This window comes from Balaenoptera ricei, chromosome 3, assembly GCF_028023285.1.
Source record: "Balaenoptera ricei isolate mBalRic1 chromosome 3, mBalRic1.hap2, whole genome shotgun sequence".
NCBI classification, from domain to species: Eukaryota; Metazoa; Chordata; class Mammalia; order Artiodactyla; family Balaenopteridae; genus Balaenoptera; species Balaenoptera ricei.
In genome coordinates this window covers 35,717,834-35,739,625 of record NC_082641.1, presented here as the reverse complement: position 1 = coordinate 35,739,625, position 21,792 = coordinate 35,717,834, and the positions used below count along the sequence as shown (strand labels likewise).

General features: G+C 38.2%; 1 protein-coding gene across 4 annotated transcripts in view; it reads right to left on the bottom strand.

Moving 5' to 3' along the window:
• Positions 1-21,792, bottom strand: part of FBXO4 (F-box protein 4) — a 344,490-nt gene that overhangs the window by 83,959 nt on the left and 238,739 nt on the right. The window lies entirely within an intron of this gene.

Below are 21,792 nucleotides of genomic sequence, written 5' to 3'. Positions count from 1 at the left end.
GGGAGCAAATGTAGACTTGGGGTTTCCTTTCTGCATCTAATTTGTTTCTGGTTTTATGTTTATCTTAGTTTAGTATTTAAAGCTTATCATCATTAGTAGATTTGTTTATTGATTTGGTTGCTCTCTTCTTTTTTTATACATATATATATACTTTTTTTTTCCTTTTTCTCTTTTTGTGAGCGTGTATGTTTATGCTTCTTTGTGTGATTTTGTCCGTATAGCTTTGGTTTTGCCATTTGTCCTAGGGTGCTGACTGTCATTTTTTTTTTTTTTAGTATACTTTTTAGCACTTGTTATCATTGGTGGATTTGTTTTTTGGTTCCATGGCTCTCTTCTTGCTCTCTCTTTTTTTAAAAAAACTTTTAAATTTTTTATTTTTAATAATTTTTTCCATTTTAATAACTTTATTTTATTTTAGTCTTTCTCTCTTCCTTCCTCCCTTTCTTTCTTTCTTTCTTTCTCTCTTTCTCTCTTTTCTTCAGAGCCATGTGGCTGACAGGGTCTTGGTGCTGTGGCCGGGTGTCAGGCCTGAGACTCTGAGGTGGGAGAGCTGAGTTCAGGACATTGGTCCACCAGAGACCTCCCAGTATCATGCAGTATCAAATGGCAAAAGCTCTCCCAGAGATCTCCATATCAATGCTAAGACCCAGCTCCACTCAAAGACCAGCAACCTACAGCGCTGGACATCCTATGCCAAACAACTAGCAAGACAGGAACACAACCCCACCCATTAGCAGAGAGGCTGCCTAAAATCATACTAAGTTCAAACACACCCCAAAACACACCACCGGACGCAGTCCTGCCCACAAGAAAGACAAGATCCAGCCTCATCCACCAGAACACAAGCACGACTCCCCTCCACCAAGAAGCCTACACAACCCACTGAACCAACCCTACCCACTGGGAGCAGACACCAAAAACAATGGGAACTACGAACCTGTAGCCTGCAAAAAGGAGACCCCAAACACAGTAAGTTAAGCAAAATGAGAAGACAGAGAAATACACAGCAGATGAAGGAGCAAAGTAAAAAGCCACCAGACCAAACAAATGAATAGGAAACAGGCAGTCAACCTGAAAAAGAATTCAGAGTAATGAGAGCAAAGATGATACAATATCTTGGAAATAGAATGGAGAAACTATAAAAAACGTTTAACAAGGACCTAGAAGAATTAAAGAGCAAACAAACAATGACGAACAACACAATTAAAGAAATTAAAAATTCTCTAGAAGGAACCAATAGCAGAATAACTGCAGCTGAAGAATGGATACGTGACCTGGAAGATAACATAGTGGAAATAACTACTGCAGGGCAGAATAAAGAAAAAAGAAGGAAAAGAATTGAGGACAGTCTCAGAGACCTCAGGCACCAACATCCGAATTATAGGGGTCCCAGAAAAAGAAGAGAAAAAAGAAGAGAAAAAAAAGGGACTGAGAAAATATTTGAGGAGATTATAGTTGAAAACTTCCCTAATATGGGAAAGGAAATAGTCAATCAAGTCCAGGAAGCATAGAGAGGCCCATACAGGATAAATCCAAGAAGAAACACACTAAGAGACATATTGATCAAACTATCAAAAATTAAATACAAAGAAAAAATATTAAAAGCAGCAAGGGAAAAGCAACAATTAACATACAAGGGAATCCCCATAAGGTTAAAAATTGATCTTTTAGCAGATACTCTGCAAGTTAGAAGGGAGTGGGAGGACATATTTAAAGTGATGAAAGGGAAGAACCTACAGCTAAGATTACTCTAACCAGAAAGGATCTCATTCAGATTCGATGGAGAAATTAAAACCTTTAGAGACAAGCAAAAGCTAAGAGAGTTCAGCAGAACCAAACCAGCTCTACAACAAATGCTAAAGGAACTTCTCTAGGCAGGAAACACAAGAGAAGGAAAAGATCTACAAAAACAAAACTGAAACAATTAAGAAAATGGTAATAGGAACATACATATCGATAACTACCTTAAATGTAAATGGATTAAATGCTCCAACCAAAAGACATCAACTGGCTGGATGGATACAAAAACAAGACCCATATATATGCTGTCTACAACAGACCCACTTCAGATCTAGGGACACATACAGACTGAAAGTGAAGGGATGGAAAAAGATATTCCATGCAAATGGAAATCAAAAGAAAGTTGGAGTAGCAATTCTCATATCAGACAAAATAGACTTTAAAATAAAGACTATAACAAGAGACAAAGAAGGACACTGCATAATGATAAAGGGATCAATCCAAGAAGAAGATATAATAATTGTAAATATTTATGCACCCAACATAGGAGCACCTCAATACATAAGGCAACTGCTAACAGCCATAAAAGAGGAAATCAACAGTAACACAGTGATAGTAGTGTGCATTAACACCCCACATTCACCAATGGACAGATCATCCAAAAGAAAATAAATAAGGAAACACAACCTTTAAATGATACATTAAACAAGAAGGACTTGATTGATATTTATAGGACATCCATCCTAAAACAGCAGATTACACTTTCTTCTCCAGTGCTCATGGAACATTCTCGAGGATACATCATATCTTGGGTCACAAATCAAGCCTTTGCAAATTTAACAAAATTGAAGTCGTATCAAATATCTTTTCTGACCACATCGATATGAGACTAGATACCAATCAAAGGAAAAAAAAGCTGTAAAAAATACAAACACATAGAGGGTAAACAATACACTGCTAAATAACCAAAAGACCAGTGAAGATACCAAAGAGGAAATTAAAAAATACCTAGAAACAAATGACAATGAAAACCTGACAACCCAAAATCTATGGGATGCAGCAAAAGCAGTTCTAAGAGGGACGTTTATAGCAACACAATCGTATCTCAAGTTATAAGAAACATCTCAAATAAACAACCTAACATTACACCTAAAGCAATTAGAGAAAGAACAGAAAAACCCCAAAGTTAGCAGAAGGAAAAAATTCATAAATATCAGATCAGAAGTAAATGAAAGAGAAATGAAGGAAATGATAGCAAAGATCAATAAAACTAAAAGCTGGTTCTTTGAAAAGATAAACAAAATTGATAAACCATTAGCCAGACTCATCAAGGAAAAAAAGGGAGAAGACACAAGTCAATAGAATTAGAAAGGAAACAGAAGTAACAACTGGCACTGCAGAAATACAAAGGATCATGAGAGATTACTACAAGCAACCATATGCCAATAAAATGGACAACCTGGAAGAAATGAACAACTTCTTAGAAAAGCACAACGTTCCAAGACTGAACGAGGTAGAAATAGAAAATATAAACAGACCAATCACAAGCACTGAAAATGAGACTGTGATTAAAAATCTTCCAACAAACAAAAGCCCTGGACCACTGGCTTCACAGGCGAATTCTATCAAACATTTTGAGAAGAGCTAACACCTATCCTTCTCAAACTCTCCCAAAATATAGCAGAGGGAGGAACATCCCAAACTCATTCTACGAAGCCACCATCACCCTGATACCAAAACCAGGCAAAAATGCCACAAAAAAAAGAAAACTACAGGCAAATATCACTGATGAACACATATGCAAAAATCCTCAACACAATACTAGCAAACAGAATCCAACAGCACTTTAAAAGGATCATACACCATGATCAAATGGGGTTTATCCCAGGAATGCAAGGATTCTTCAGTATACACAAATCAATCAATGTGATATACCACATTAACAAATTGAAGGAGAAAAACCATATGATCATCTTAATATATGCAGAAAAAGCTTTCGACATAATTCAACACCCATTTATGATAAAAACCCTCCAGAAAGTAGGCATAGAGGGAACTTACCTCAACATGATAAAGGCCATATATGACAAACCCACAGCCAACATTGTTTGCCATGGTAAAAAACTGAAACCATTTCCACTAAGATCAGGAACAAGACAAGGTTGCCCACTCTCACCACTATTATTCAACATAGTCTTGGAAGTTTTAGCCACAGCAATCAGAGAGGAAAAAGAAATAAAAGGAATCCAAATCAGATAAGAAGAACTAAAACTGTCACTGTTTGCAGATGACATGATACGATACATAGAGAATCCTAAAGCTGCTACCAGAAAAATACTAGAGCTAACCAGTGAATTTGGTAAAGTAGCAGGATACAAAATTAATGCACAGAAATCTCTTGCATTCCTATACACTAATGATGAAAAATCTGAAAGAGAAATTAAGGACACACTCCCATTTACCACTGCAACAAAAAGAATAAAATACCTAGGAATAAACCTACCTAAGGAGACAAAAGACCTGTATGCAGAAAACTATAAGACACTGATGAAAGAAATTAAAGATGATACAAACAGATGGAGAGATGTACAATGTTCTTGTATTGGAAGAATCAACATTGTGAAAATGACTATACTACCCAAAGCAATCTACAGATTCATGCAATCTCTATCGAACTACCAATGGCATCTTTCACAGAACTAGAACAAAAAATTTCACAATTTTTATGGAAACACAAAAGACCCGGAAGAGCCAAAGCAATCTTAAGAAAAACGGAGTGGAGGAATCAGGCTCGCTGACTTCACACTATACTACAAAGCTACAGTAATCAAGACAGTATGGTACTGGCACAAAAACAGAAATATACATCAATGGAACAGGATAGAAAGCCCAGAGATAAACCCATGCACATATGGTCACCTTATCTTTGATAATGGAGGCAAGAATATACAATGGAGAAAAGACAGCGTCTTCAATAAGTGGTGCCGGGAAAACTGGACAGCTACATGTAAAAGAATGAAATTAGAACATTCCCTAATACCACACACAAAAATAAACTCAAAATGGATTAAAGACCTAAATGTAAGGCCAGACACTATAAAACTCTTAGAGGAAAACATAGGCAGGACATTCCATGACATAAATCACAGCAAGATCCTTTCTGACCCAGCTCCTAGAGAAATGGAAATAAAAACAAATGGGACCTAATGAAACTTAAAAGCTCTTGCACAGCAAAGGAAACCATAAACAAGACGAAAAGACAACCCTCAGAATGAGAGAAAATATTTGCAAAAGAAGCAGCTGACAAAGGCTTAATCTCCAAAATGTACAAGCAGCTCATGCAGCACAATATCAAAAAAAAACAGGGGCTTCCCTGGTAGCACAGTGGTTGAGAATCTGCTTGCCGGTGCAGGGGACACGGGTTCGAGCCCTGGTCTGGGAGGATCCCACATGCCACGGAGCGACTGGGCCCGTGGGCCACGGCTGCTGAGCCTGCGCGTCTGGAGCCTGTGCTCTGCGGCGGGAGGGGCCGCGATGGTGAGAGGCCCGCACGCCGTGATGAGGAGTGGCCCTCACTTGCCGCAGCTAGAGGAAGCCCTCATACAGAAACGAAGACCCAGCACAGCCAAAAATAAATAAATTTTAAAAAACAAAAAAAACCAAACAACCCAATCCAAAAATGGACAGAAGACCTAAACAGACATTTCTCCAAAGAAGATATACAGATTGTCAACAAACACATGAAAGGATGCTCAACATCAGTAACCATTAGAGAAATGCAAATCAAAACTACAATGGGGTATCACCTCACACCAGTCAGAATGGCCATCATCAAAAAATCTACAAACAATAAATGCTGGAGAGGGTGTGGAGAAAAGGGAACCCTCTTGCACTGTTGGTGGGAATGTAAATTGATACAGCCACTATGGAGAACAGTATGGAGGTTCCACAAAAAAACTAAAAATAGAACTACTCTATGACCCAGCAATCCCACTACTGGGCATATACCCTGAGAAAACCATAATTCAACAAGAGCCATGTACCACAATGTTCATTGCAGCTCTATTTACAATAGCCAAGACATGGAAGTAACCTAAGTGTCCATCGACAGATGAATGGATAAAGAAGATGTGGCACATATATACAATGGAATATTACTCAGCCATAAAAAGAAACGAAATTGAGTTATTTGTAGTGAGGTGGATGGACCTAGAGACTGTCATACAGAGTGAAGTAAGTCAGAAAGAGAAAAACAAATACCGTATGCTAACACATATATATGGAATCTAAAAAAAAAAAAAAAAGGTTCTGAGAACCTAGGGGCAGGCAGCAGTAAAGACGCAGACATAGAGAATGGACTTGAGGACACGGGGAGGGGGAAGGGTAAGCTGGGACGAAGTGAGAGAGTGGCATGGACATATATACACTACCAAACGTAAAATAGATAGCTAGTGTGAAGCAGCTGCATAGCACAGGGAGATCAGCTCCGTGCTTTGTGACCACCTAGAGGGGTGCGATAGGGAGGGTGGGAGGGAGATGCAAGAGGGAGGAGATATGGGGATATATGTATATGTATAGCTGATTCACTTTGTTATACAGCAGAAACTAACACACGTTTGTAAAGCAATTATACTCCTATAAGGGTGTTAAAAAACAAACAAACAAAAAAGTGAATATAACCATATATAACTATGAGATTTAAAAAAATCTAGTATCACAACCACAGATTTGATTAAGAATTGATAATATATTTTAAGTTTGAATAAAACAGCTTATACAAAACCACCAAAGAAGATAGGGTCTCTTATGTTATCCATTCTCTTATGTCAGGTTTCTTAAAAGCAGAGTGTGGGATGGGAATTTGCGTGCAAGTGATTTATTGAGAGAATACTCTCGGAAAATCCTATGTGGGAGTGAGGAAAGCAGGATAGTGAAGAAAAGCAAATTAGCAAAGAGGTGATTTCAGATAAATCTTAGTCTCAGCCTGATCCCAATGGGAGATTTAGAGGGTAATTGTACAACAGAGTTTGTTCTGCCTAGAGACAAAGAGGCTGGGATTTTATACCCCTTTATCTGTCAGTCATTGGATATGGTCATTCCAAGGGGGAGGCATGTGACTCTCAGGTAACCTAGGAATGATGGGTCCAGTTGCCCATGATCAGCCCTCCAGAAAAAATTGCTAGCAGCAACATCTACAACAGCTAGATATCTGGACTATCAAAGCAGCAAAAAAGATTCCTGAGATCTGAGCTTGGCTACAACAGCCTCTGCAGCACCCATGTATGAGTACCATGCGTTAAGTTTCTCCTATAATTTAGTTCTAGGGGAAGCATACTGTGCAGTCTATCATGGCCTGCATAATTATAATAATCATAATAGGCTATAATGATGGTGATGATGATAATGTGGTGCACACTATGTGGCATTCATCTCCCATAAGGGTTTTTTCACGTATTAACTAATTTAATCCTTATAACAACCTCATGATAGAGACACTATTATTACACTTACTTTTTCAGACGAAGAAACTGAGACACAGAGAAGGTAAGGTTACACGGTTAATGGCAGACTGGGATTTGAACCCACTCAGTAAAGCTCTAGAGTTTCTTACCTAGTTAAAAAAGAAAAACACAGATTCTCTTTGTCTTAGGCTACAACTTTGTTCATAACTGACTGCACTGAGAATTAATGCTTGACTCAAAGGCAGCTCTCTCTAGTCCAGACATGAGGAAGGTCAGTAGGTTATCAGAGGCATTAGATGAGAAATCTATCCAGTGATGCTGTATTCTGAATACTGGCCAATCAATCGAATCACAATTTTTGAATGTGACAAAAGAGACAGAGTCAGAAGTAGAAGTCAGAGAGTCTCAGACAGAAGCCTGTAAGCAGAAGCCTTCAAAGGATAGGAACGGGAGCAATAGACGGAAGTGGAAAGAGAAAGGAGGTGATGAGAGGGTGAATCATGCCCATATATGACTGGGCATAGAGTCGGGGCAGGAATTCTGTAGAGACTGAGAAGGGAGCTGACTCACTAGCCTGGGGCTGCTTCCTGTTGTTATTGGGACTCTTGTCTTGCTGTGCCACATCAAATTACATTTTAGCTCTTGCTAAATGTATTAAAAAATTAATATGTTTTTAACGATAATAACTCTTTACCAATATATTATTCTTTTTGGCCAAATGAACTGAAGGAAAAGGTAAATCCCACCTGGTGACCTGGGATGCCTCATTTTATCAGACAAAGAGGCCAAAATATCCATCACGCTTCCTTTTGTGACTTAAGTGTTCAATGGCATAAAGCTAAATTTAGGTTCAGGAGTGGGAACAATTTTATTCCTAGATTCTGATAAAATATGACCTGTATAAGGATTGAACATGGCACTTCATCTTTCAATATTTAATTGTTCTACTTTAATACAGATTTGATATTTTAAGCCTCCTCTTTGAAAGCAGGCACAGTATAAATTTCAAACAACAATGTGGGGGAGATGGAAATAATATTTCATATCATGTTGTGGTATAGGAATATATGACAAAGTAGGTCAACAGACATGAAATAAAACATTATTGAGTAAGAGAATGTGACAAAACACAGCAGATTGATTTATAAATTTAGAAAAGCACACAGCCCTTTAAAAGGAGGCCAAGAGTGGCCAAGAATGCCAAGGAAACCATTTCCTTACATAGCAAAAGCAAAATGCTCGGTGTTGGGAAATAGGAAGGTGAAAGTTCATACTGGCTATGACTATTCCTATTTATGTAACTTCTTGTAAAATAAGGTATTATAAAAAGTTTACAAAATGCAAAAACTAAAGTGTGAGAGTAAATAAAAAGTAACTGAATAAATACATTAGATGGTACTTAACTAGATTAGAACTTTGTCACTTAATGCAGGAATTATCAACTCTAAATTCTTCTCCTTGGAAATCTGTGAAACATCAATAATATGAAGCCTCAGCTAAAACTACTTAATAGCTTGGAAATTTCCATATGATCTACATAGACCATTGCAGAAGTAAAACTAAAACCTCCTAAATCTCAACTGATCTGAATTCTTAGGGAATAGTTGCATTCATTGCTTTAAATTTTTTCTATTAACTAAGAGTTCACCAATTAGTCCATTTTGTTTCAACTCTTTGCAGCTAAAAGTATCTATAATATAATATGCCAAGTATCAATTTGCAGTGTAGTAAGGGGAAAATATTTGACAAAACGTAAATGTTATGACTGTAAGTGCTCTTAAGGAAAGAAATTTACAGGCAGTTCTGTAAAACACTCAGTATAGTGCCTGACCCACAGTGAAAATGCTCTACGCATGTACAGTCAGCAGTAGTATAGATGTCATGAGTGGTCTATCCATTGTAAGGTAGAATGCAGAAAGACTACTAAGTGATTGAAGATTTCCTTTATTTTCAACCCAGTTTATTTTTTCTATTATAAAGTTTTTTACATTTATTGTACATTTTTCTTTATAAAAAGAAGGAAAAATATATAAATAAATAAATAGCTGGGTAACCTTTAGCTGTGTTTCAGGAAATTGAGGTTTTAAATTTCTTCTTTTCTTTAAGAAGTGTAAAACATTTCCACACATATTCATCATCTATCTGCACAATAGTTCTGTGTAATAAAGGGCAGTTACTGTTCCCAGGGCATAGAAAGAAAAACATACAAAGGTTAAGTGACTTGCCTGCTTGGCAGGAACAGAATTAGAATCTCTGTCACTTGGCACTTGATTCTCCTACCATGTAGCTTAAAACCATTTTGCTACCAAACAATATTAATTACTAATCACTAAGACATTCACGAACATTGATCACCACACGGATTGGTTTAGGTCCTTAAATTGTGGTGAGGAAGAATTTCTCACCTTTTTCTCCTAATGACTAAAAGCCCTGACTAGCTAAGATGGGCTCTTAATAGTTTTAAACTTTAAATTTTCACCTGTGATAGTCTTTGAAAATATCATTTAACTCTGAAACAAATGAGACTAAAATAAATAGATGGATACAATCTTGCAAAGAAAATTAGAAAAACATAACATCCTACTGTCAGCCAGCTCTCCCTGGAGTATACTGTTTACAAATAAACACAAAGCTGGCTACTAGTAGTAGTCATGGAGATGGTGAGAGGGAATGGATTTAGGATACTTTGGAAGTAGAGCTGGCTGGTTTTGCTGATAAATTACTTATGTAATTTATCAGCAAAAGAGGCTAAATCCCAACTTTTGGGTCTGAACAGCAGGGTGAATGTGGAATCATTTCCCAAGATGAGAAATATAGGAAGAACAGGTTTATGGGAATGAAATACAGAGAATTTGATTTTGAAAATGTTAAGCCTAAGGTGCCTAATATTCATTAGGTGGAGATATCATGTAAACAATTACGTATCTTAGACTAAGACTCATGAAAGTGATCAGAGCCAAAGATAGAAATGTGGGTGGGAGGGAACTAAATGGGATCACTGGAGAGAAGGTGCAATTGAGAAGATTTCTGAGGACTAAGAATTGGAAAGCACTAAGTCAATAGGATCCCACAGGAAAAAAATGGTTCAGTCAGGGAAGTAGGAATACAGTGTAGTGTCCCAGAAGCCAAGGGAAGAAAGCATTTCAAGACGTTCTCAAAATAATGATCAAATCTATCAACTGCTACCAAGAATTCTTATAAGATGACTAAGACTAGATCATTGGGTTTTGCAACATGCTGTTCATTAATGACTGTGAAAAGTGAGATTTCTATTGGACATAAAGTTCTAGTTGAAATGAGTTGAGAGGAGATGTGAAATGAGAAGTTGAAGAAAGAGGGTAAACAATGAGTTCTAGCACTTTTGTCAAACAGTGAAGTAAACAAATAAAAAGTAGCTGGACTTCTGTATATATTTACTAAGAAACTATCCCCCAAAGTATATTATTATTATTATGCAAAAAAAAAAAAAAAAGTAGCTGGAAGGGCATACGGGATCAAGCTCTTTGGTTTTGTTTGGTTTTACTTGTTTAGATAAACTTGGTTTGTTTGCTTTGTTAAACATGAGATATAGTACAGCATGTCTGTATGCTATTGAGAATAATATAATAGAGGGAGAAATACTGATGGTACAGAAACAAGAAGGAATAACTACAGGAGCAAAGTCCTTGAGTTAAAGAATGGCATCATATACATACTACCATGTATGAAATATATAACTAATAAGGACCTACTGTACAGCACAGGGAACTCTACTAAATACTCTGTAATGACCTATATGGGAAAAGAATCTAAAAAATAATGGATACATGTATATGTATAACTGAGTCACTTTGCCTTACAGCAGAAACTAACACAACATTGTAAATCAACTATACTGCAATAAAAAAATTTTTTTAAATGGCATCAAGTGTACAAGCTATATATTGACCACAGTTGGAAGCGTGGAAAATTCATGCACTGTAATAGGAGAGAAGTAGGGAGCACCAGCATAGAGGCAGATAATTTTGTAAACTTTAGTAGTAAAATGGCAAGGAAAGTCTATTCCGCTTACCCCTATTTTATTAGTGAAATGAGAAGAAACTGCATCAGAGTGATTTGACAGATTGGGAAGTTGGAGACTGGAGAAGAGAAAGGTGTGAAAAGTGGTCTTGGAAAGAGGAAGAATGAACTGACTAGGGAAAACTGTAGTCTTGCCATATGGTGTTTGGGAACTACAGCTTGGTTCTGGGTTTTCTTCCCGCCATCTCTAACTGTTCAGCCAGAGGCAGAGAATGCAGACAGTTGGATTTAACCAAGATTGGGGTTTGCCAGTGAGTATGACGACAGGAGAGAAAAGCAGCAGAACTAGGAGTCTATGAAGAGGAGTGATTAAAGTAATGATTATGGGATCTAAACTGGATAAGGAGGGAATTAAGTATATATACAGATTAGTGTAAAAAGCAATAGTAAATACATTAGAAGTATCAGCTGGTAAAGAATGGAAACTCTATACTTTTTATCCCTTCCTCTTTCTCCATTGTTACTATTTTCAAAACATAAGGTTTCTTAGAAATGTTAACTATCATATAATATAGTGTAACAGTCTGCATTAAAATGATACTAATTTGGTGGAAATTCAAAGTTATACGGTTTTTAGACAAACTTTCATTCATGTATTCCAAAACCTAAATTAGAGGAGAGTCCATTGAAACCAGCATTGTCTGTTGCATTTGCTTAGTACCTAAATCTTTTTTGACTCATCCCCTCAAACTATATCCAAATGAACCTCCAAGAACTTTGGATTCTTTTACCTATAATGTTTCTCTTATTTGTATTACTTCTCTTTGACATTCACCTCACACCCATAAAGATATAATCTCCACCTAAAGACTCTCCAGCCTACATTGTCCTGCAAGATTAACCTTTGGATTCCCTTACTTATGCTCCATTTTCAACCTAAATATGTCTCAAATATAACTAACATAGTTTTATTTTATGTCCCAAACTGTTTACATCTATGCAGTACTTTCTAGTTAGTCTGGAATTTCCTGCGCTTTTACATTATTTTTTGTCTTCCTCTTTCCTTCCTGTTTCTATTCCATACCCTGTCCTGTGTATGCCAAAACCTGCCCCTGGAATATTCAGGGGTTTTGTTGTGCATTTAGTCAGCTGTGAGGGAGAGACCTTGAGAATCCTGGACACCAGGGGACCACAACTAGCTGGCAAAACTTTTCCCTGGTAGTCTTGGCTTGGAAACACTTCACAGGCTGTTTCCTATGAGCTGGGCAAAGATTGCTCATTTGAAAATCTCCCTCCTAATCAGCTGCTTGTTGTCTGGCCTCTGTGCAAATTGGAGCATGATCCTTCAGAAGAAGGCAATTGCAGTTTGCTTGTGAAACTTGGGAGACATTTGTTACAGGAGAGAATGACTGTGATTTTGTGAATTCAGAGCCCAAGACCAACCAACTTCCTTTTTTTCTTTCAAACATATGGGATGAATAAAGAGACAAATAGTTTAGTGATTTAGCTACCCTTATTTGTCATCATTTTCCCCCCTAAAAAACCATTTTTAAAAGGAAAGGAAAAAAGCCTTTGTTTATATAAGCCATCGTGGTTTGACAGCATAGTTGGAACAGCTGGTGACCTAGCTAAATCCTTCAGAAGGCTTAGCCAAAGGGAGAAGCAAATACATAGGATAACAAGATACTGATATGTTATAGAGCATACTGGAGGTGGTTATCAGATCTATAGAATAAAGAATTTGGTCAAATGCCAGGCTATAAATTCTTCTCCTTAACTGGAGAACACACACTCTGAAGGGCTAAGGAAATATCAGGGAACCACTGAAACCAAGAAACATTTCCTTGTACAATACCTTCTCTCCATAGTAAGATAAAAATGATGGTCTAAGGAAGAGAGAATACAAAGATGTTGGTGGGTGACCTCTTGCGTATAGATGATGCTTCAGGGAGGCCTCAAACTAGGCCCTGTGAAGTATGTTACCTCTTCCACCCCACATGTTCATAGCAGGAGTCCAAACAGCCGAGCTGGACCCCTCCTTGTTTCAGGGCAGACAGAGGTCAATGTGACTCAGGACAGAAAGTTGCCAAAGGGAAAGTGAAAACAGATCCAACTGAAAGAATTGCAAGAGCTGAAGGAAATCACATCAGGGCTCATGAGGTTGACAGAGTGACCCACAGAATGTATAAAGTTCACTACTTTCCCATTGGCAGTTTAGGTGCAATTCAGAGCAAAGTGAGTCCAGGGAAAATGGCATGACTTGGACCTCCAATCATTTGCCTTCCACAAAAATAGAATGTTCTGCAAAGTCTGCATTTTCTTCCCTATTATATTTAGTGTCTCTGGGAAGGAATGTCAATGAACACTTTGTTAGGGAATGTTGTTGGTAGAAAACAATCAGAAATCTGGGGCAAGTGTTCATTTATTTCTCTTATTGTCCTTTTTAAGTGCTCTACCATAGGTTAAGCTCAACAAAACTGGTAGTGTCTAGGAAACACATTAAAGACAGGTTATGCTTACAGCCCAACTGAGAGACCAAAATTCAGTTGATCAAATATATATATACATTCCTTATGCCAATGCCAATACCACAGTCTTGATTACCGTAGCTTTATAGTAAATTTTATTTTTCCTTTATTCAGAATTATTTTGCCTCTTTTAGATCTTTTGCATTTCCATATAAAGTTTAGAGTCTGCTTGTCAATTTTTACAAAAAAAGACTTGGAATTTTGATTGGAATAGCATTGAAACTGTAGAACAATTTGTGAAGGAATGACAGTTTAACAATTTGGGGTTATCTGATGCAAGAACATTGTATATCTCTACGTTTATGTCTAATTTCTCTCAGCAATGTTTCACAGCCTATAGTACACACAGAACTTGCACATTAAAAAAATTTTTTTCTCTAAGTATGTCAGTTTTTTGATGCTACTGTGAATGGTATTGTTTTGGATTTTTGTTTTCCAAGTGTTTATTGGTAGTATATAGTTGTTTTTGTATATCAACCTTGTAGCCTACAATCTTTCTAAATTAACTCATTAGTTACAGGAGCTTTATCTTGTAGATTCATTAAGATTTTCTCTATACATGATCATATTATCAGAAAACAAAGACAGTTTTATTTCTTTTGTTCCAAATCTTATGTCTTTTTAAAAAATTCTTATCTTACTACAATGGCTACCTTCAGTATAATGTTGAATAGATGTAGTAAACATGAATATATTTGCCTTATTACTGATTCTAGGGGATGAGGGATGTTCATTTCATCTTTCACTAATAAGTATAATGTTAACTGCATAATTTTGTTGTAGACATACTTTATCATCTTGAAAAACAATTTTTTTTTTAAGTTTTTAAACACTGGCCAAAAGGTTGCACTGGTTTGATCTCTGAAAGAAGGAAGTTAAATGAAGAACATCCTTTCACTTTAGTTTTTGCCTGGAGGGACTCTCTGGACTGTAGCTCAGAGAAGGGAAACTGAAGCAGACTTAAGTAGTCTTGCTGAGTTAAAGAGACCAAGTAGATTTCAGAGAGCCTGAGGCAGCTGGAATTGGTGGGTTAGAGCAAATGAGAGAGGAGAATTATACAAAAAAAACACCAAAAACCTCTAGAAATCTTCGTAGGACTCTTTAATCTGTTGGTGAATATTAAGGTGTGTATATATATATATGGTGAAACTCCATGAGACAAGGCAAAGAACTACCAGGGATCTATACACTGAACAATTTCCAGAACTTATACCTGGTTGGAAGACATTTGATTTCTGAATAGCTGGAGTGAGAAGATCTTACTGAAGACTTGTGACACTCAGTAATGAACCCAGTAAACACATACCTTAGTAGTAATACTAAATTAGACCTAATCTTAAAAGGCTTAAGACTAGCTTTAAAAGATCAAATTGCTTCACAAGTAATTTTAATGCATGCCCTGAAAAAGTTAATACTCTTCAAATGAGGATAATAAAATCCAGTTCCTCCACAATATAGCACATTACAGTGTACCCCATCCAATATAAAATTATTAGGTATGTAAAGAAGCAGGGAAAACTGACCCACAAGGAGAAAAATCATACAATAGCAATAAGCCCAGAAATGACAAAGATAATATCATCACCAAACAAGAATTTTAAAACTTTGATGAGAAATATGCTCAAAGATTTAAAGAAAAACATGATTATATATGGATAGTAAAAGAAAAATATGAAAAAGAAACAAAATAGAACTAGAATTATTATTTAATTATTGTAAAAAATACAATATTTGAAATAAAAAATTAAAGGAAGGGTTTAACAATAGCTTTTATCCCATTGAAGAAAATATCAATAAATTTGAAGACATAACAGTAAAAACCCTCTAAACTGAAGCAGAGACCCAAAAAGATGGAAAAAAATTAAACCCTCAGTGACCTACAGCACAATATCAAGGCTACCATATATGTATTTTGAGTCCCCCCAAAAAAGGGGTGGCATAAAGATATTTAAAGAAATACTTTTTGAAATATTTCCAAATTTGATAAAACTATGAACCAAGATCCAAAAGTAACAATTTAAAAAAACAGAATAAACATAAAGGAAGTCACATCAAGGTACACAATAGTCAAATTGGGGAAAACCAGCGATAAAGAGAAACATTTTTAAAGCAGTCAAAGAAAAAAAGAGATATTAAATACTGGGGAAAAAAATTAAGAGTAATCATAGACTTCTTGTTAGAAACTACACAAGCCAGAAGACAATGTAACATCTTTAATGAGGTCAGTTTCAAATCAAATAGAAAAATAGGAATTTTAGGAAAGACCACTAGCTGTCTCATAATGACTATTAGTCTTTGAATAATTTCCATGGAGTTATGGGAGAATAAACACACACCAATCCCCCACCTACCTCACTCAATGAGCTCCTCTACTTAACCGCTCTACTTTTTTTTTTTTTTTTAACATCTTTATTGGAGTATAATTGCTTTACAATGGTGTGTTAGTTTCTGCTTTATAACAAAGTGAATCAGTTATACATATACATATGTTCCCATATCTCTTCCCTCTTGCATCTCCCTCCCTCCCACCCTCCCTATCCCACCCCTCTAGGTGGTCATAAAGCACAGAGCTGATCTCCCTGTGCTATGCTAACCTCTCTACTTTTGCCAATGGTAACAACCTCATCATGGTTCCCTAAGCTTTATATCTTGGGTTGTCTGGGCTCTTTTCTGTTTGGGCTTCTTTATCTTGCACATTCAATCAAACCTTGATGATTCTCCCTTTGTGATAGTTCTTACACTTGTTCCCTACATTTAATTCCTATAGGTACCATTCAAGCCAAGGGCTTCCATATGATTTCGCCAAGTCTTTGTGACTGGTCTCTTGGCTTCTAGTTTCTCCAAACTATACCAGCTTATCTTTTAAAAATACTGCCATATATAAAAATGTAGAATATAAAAGTTAAATGTAAATGTAATGTAAACTTTTCTATTCACCTGTTTTATTCTGAGTGCAAAGAGATTCAGAAATTTCAGGATCTTGGTCAGCTCTTGAAAAGCCTATTTCCTCATTTGTAAAAATGTGGTTAATTATATTATGGACCATCTTTAGGTTGCAGTAAAGAATAATAAAGTTATGTGTTTAAAGAACTTAGCACAGCATTTAGCACAAAATAAGTGCCCAATAAATGTTAACTTTTGTTATTGTTATTTGCTTCTAGTGGTTTCTATGTCAGTTTGCCAGGTCATGGGAGCAAACAACCTGGGAATTATCACAGTCCAGGTTACAGAGGCAGACCTCCTCCAATCACTCCTTCCTCTAAGCAGAAAAGTTATCAAATCCTGCCAATTTTGTCTTCTTAGCTACCTGGATGTGTGACACACACATTCATGATCAATATCCTTATTTAACCTTCCTTTGCCATCCATTGTCTCAGTCTAGGCCCTGAAGTATATTTGAGTTCTTTATCTAAATTTGTACCTCAGAACATTGTTTTCTTTTCTAAATATTCAGTCTGTTTATGCCCTGCAACACTTCCTTTCCCATGTTTTTATAGATCTATTTTTTTTTCCATACATATTTCCATACAAATACAAATATAAGATTTTTAGAAATTTCATGTAATGTCTGAAACATTTATATTAACATATTTCCATACATATTTCCATACAAATACAAATATAAGATTTTTAGAAAGATATAGATCTATACATCCATTAACAGATATTTGTTGAATGTTGTGTTAGTCAAGGTTCTCAATAGCGTATCTATATCTATCTAGATAGATAGATGATAGATAGTTAGATAGATAGATAGATAGATAGATAGATGATAGATAGATAGATTATTGTGAGAGATTGGCTCATGCTGTTCTGGAGGCTAAGAAGTCCCATGATCTGCTATCTGCAAACTAGAGAACCAGGAAAGTTGGCAGTATAGTTTCAGTCCAAATCCTTAGGCCTGAGAACCAGGAGAGCCAATAGTGTAAATCCCAGTCTCAGTATGAAGGCCCAAAAATGAGAAGCATCAATGTGTGAGGGCAGGAGATGTATTTTCCAGCTCAAGCAATAAGAGAGCAAACTGGCCTTTCCCCTACTTTTATTTTCTATTCAGGTCCTCAACAGATTGGATGATGCCCACCCGCACTGGTGAGGGTGATCTTCTTTACTTAGTTTCCTGATTCAAATGCTAATCTCTTCTGGAGATACTATCACAGACACATCCAGAAATAATGTTTTACCACCTATCTGGGCATCACTTAGCCCAGTCAAATTGACACATAAAATGAGCCATCACATGCGAGACTTTTTGGAGATGTTTGCACAGGCCCCCATTGGCCTAGTGCCTTAGGTCAGAGAATTCCAGGCTCCCAGGTACTCAGTGAATGGTCTAGATTAAGGGAGGTGCAGGTGGGTGTATCCCCTTGACCTTGAAGACTCTCAGCCAATGGAGAGGGCAATAGCTGGGAGAAGACTAGCAAGGCCTTCTAAAGTTCAAGGCCCAGGGTCTTTGGGCAATATTGTCTTCTAACACTGACTGCCTCCTAAATTTCAAGAACTGTGTTCTTCAGCATTATATCCCTAACAACTGGTTAATCTCTTCATCAGAGCTTCTAATTTAAGGAATATTTGGAAACTACTTCTCTTGGAAATAAACTCAAGGTGAAAAAGCAGAGAGGATAAACCATAATGGAGGGAGGCCTTCAAGATGGCAGAAGAGTAAGACGTGGAGATCACCTTCCTCCCCACAAATACATCAAAAATACATCTACATGTGGAAGAACTCCTACAGAACACCTACTGAACACTGGCAGAAGACCACAGATTTCCAAAAAGGCAAGAAAATCCCCATGTACCTGGGTAGGGCAAAAGAAAAAGAAAAAAAAACAAGACAGAAGAATAGGGACTGGACCTGCACTTCTAGGAGGGAGCTGTGAAGGAGGAAAAGTTTCCACACATTAGGAAGCCCCTTCACTGGCAGGGATGGTTAGGGCGGAGCTCGGAGCCACAGAGGAGAGTGAAGCAACAGGGGTGCAGAGGGCAGAGCGGAGAGATTCCCGCACAGAGGATCGGTGTTGACCAGCACTCGCCAGCTTGACAGGCTTGTCTGCTCACCCGCTGAGGCGGGTGGGGACTGGGAGCTGAGGCCCGGGCTTCGGAGGTCAGATCCCAGAGAGAGGACTGGGGTTGGCTGTGTGAACACAGCCTGAAGGGGCTAGTGCGCCACAGCTAGCTGGGAGGGAGTACGGGAAAAAGTCTGGACCTGCCGGAAAGGCAAGAGACCATTGTCCCAGGGTGTGCAAGGAGAGGGGCTTCCTGCTCCGTGTGCCCACAGACGACAGAACACCCCCTAAGCGAGCTCCAGAGACAGGCGTGAGCCACAGCTATCATCTCGGACCCCTGAGGTGGGTGCAGAACACTACCACTGCCACTGCTGCCACTAAGGATCCTGTGTGCAAGTGCAGGTCACTACTGCCACCTTCCCAGGAGCCTGTGCAGCATGCAACTGCCCGGGTTCCATGATCCAGGGCCAACATCCCCAGGAGAACACACAGCATGTTTCAGGCTGTTGCAACGTCACTCTGGCCTCTGCCGATGCAGGCATGCCCCGCATTCCAATTGAGACTACTGTACCTCTCCCTCTCCCCGGCTTGAGTGAGCAAGAGAGCCCTAATCAGCCACTACTTTAACCCCCTCATCTCTGGGTGAGTAACAGACACCTGAGGGCAGCCTATACACAGAGGTGGGGCCAAAACCAAAGCCAAACCCCAGGAGCTGTGCGAACAAAGAAGAGAAAGGGAAATTTCTCCGTGCAGCCTCAGCAGCAGTGGACTAAATCCCCACAATCTGCTTGGTAAACCCTGCATGTGTGGAATACCGGAATAGACAACAAGTGTTCCCAAAATTGAGGTGGTGGATTTTGGGGGCAATTTTGGGGTAGATTTTGGGGTTGGCCTACTGTATTTGATTTGTTTTTGGTTTTATGTTTATCTTAGTTTAGTTTTTAGTGATTGTTTTCATTTGTGGGTTTGTTTATTCGTTTGGGTGCTATTTTCCTTTTTTTTTTTCTCTTTTTGTGATTGTGTGTATGTTTCTTTGTGTGATTTTGTCTGTTTAGTTTTGCTTTTACCATTTGTCTTGGGTTTCCCTCTGTTTGTTTGTTTGTTTTTATCTTCCATTTCATCCGAGCCATATGGCTGGAAGGCTCCTGGGGCTCTGGCTGGGTGTCAGACCTGAGCCACCAAGGTGAAAGAGCTGAATCCATGATGTTGGACCACCAGAGACGTCCAGGCCCCATGTAATATTAATCGGTGAGAGCTCTCCCAGAGATCTCTGTCTCAACACTAAGACCCAACTCACCCAACGGCCAGCAAGCTCCAGTGCTGGACATCACATGACAAACAACTAGCAAGACAGGAACACAACACCACCCATTAGCAGAGAGGCTGCCTAAAGTCATACTAAGTTCACAGACACCCCACAACAGACCACAGGACATGGCCCTGCCCACAGAGGGACAAGATCCAGCCCCACCAACCAGAACACAGGCACCAGTCACCCCCACCAGGAAGCCTACAAAACACACCAAATGAACCTTAGCCACTGGGGGCAGACACCAAAAACAACAGGAACTACGAACCTGTCACCTGCAAAAAGGAGACCCCAAACACAGTAAGTTAAACAAAATGAGAAGACAGAGAAATACACAGCAGATGAAGGAGCAAAGTAAAAAGCCACCAGACCAAATAGGCAGTCTACCTGAAAAAGAATTCAGAGTAGTGATAGTAAAGATATCCAAAATCTTGGAAAAAGAATGGAGAAAATACAAGAAATGTTTAACAAGGAACTAGAAGAACTAAAGAGCAAACAAACAATGATGAACAACACAATAAATGAAATTTAAAATTGTCTAGAAGGAATCACTAGCAGAATAACTGAGGCAGAAGAATGGATAAGAGACCTGGAAGATAAAATAGTGGAAATAACTACTGCAGAGCAGAATAAAGAAAAAGAAGGAAAAGAGTTGAGGACAGTCTCAGAGACCTCTGGGACAACATTAAATGCACCAACATTCGAATTATAGGGGTCCCAGAAGAAGAAGAGAAAAAGAAAGGGACTGAGAAAATATTTGAAGAGATTATAGTTAAAAACTTCCCTAATATGGGAAAGGAAATAGTCAGTCAAGTCCAGGAGGTGCAGAGAGTCCCATACAGGATAAATCCAAGCAGAAACACATCAAGATACATATTAATCAAACTATCAAAAATTAAATACAAAGAAAACATATTAAAAGCAGCAAGGGAAAAGCAACAAATAACATACAAGGGAATCCAGACAACCCAAGATATAAAGCTTAGGGAACCATGATGAGGTTGTTACCATTGGCAAAAGTAGAGAGGTTAGCATAGCACAGGGAGATCAGCTCTGTGCTTCATGACCACCTAGAGGGGTGGGATAGGGAGGGTGGGAGGGAGGGAGATGCAAGAGGGAGGAGATATGGGAACATATGTATATGTATAACTGATTCACTTTGTTATAAAGCAGAAACTGACACACCATTGTAAAGCAATTATACTCCAATAAAGATGTTAAAAAAAAAAAAAAAGAATCTGCCTGCCAATGCAGCGGACATGGCTTCAAGCCCCGGTCCAGGAAGATCCCACATGCTGCGGAGCAACTAAGCCCATGTGCCACAACTACTGAGGCCCATGTGCCACAACCACTGAAGCCCATGCACCTAGAGCCTGTGCTCTGCAACAAGAGAAGGCAGCACAGTAAGAAGCCCATGAAACACAACCAAGAGTAGCCCCTGCTTGCTACAGCTAGAGAAAGCCCATGCACAGCAATGAAGACCCAATGCAGCCAAAAAAACAAAAAACAAAAAACAAATTACCTTAAATGTAAATGGATTAAATGCACCAACCAAAAGACACAGACTAGCTGAATGGATACAAACACAAGACCTGCATATATGCTGTCTACAAGAGACCCACTTCAGACCTAGGGACACATAGAGACTGAAAGTGAGGGGATGGAAAAAGATATTCCATGCAAATGGAAATCAAAAGAAAGCTGGAGTAGCAATTCTTATATCAGACAAAATAGACTTTAAAATAAAGACT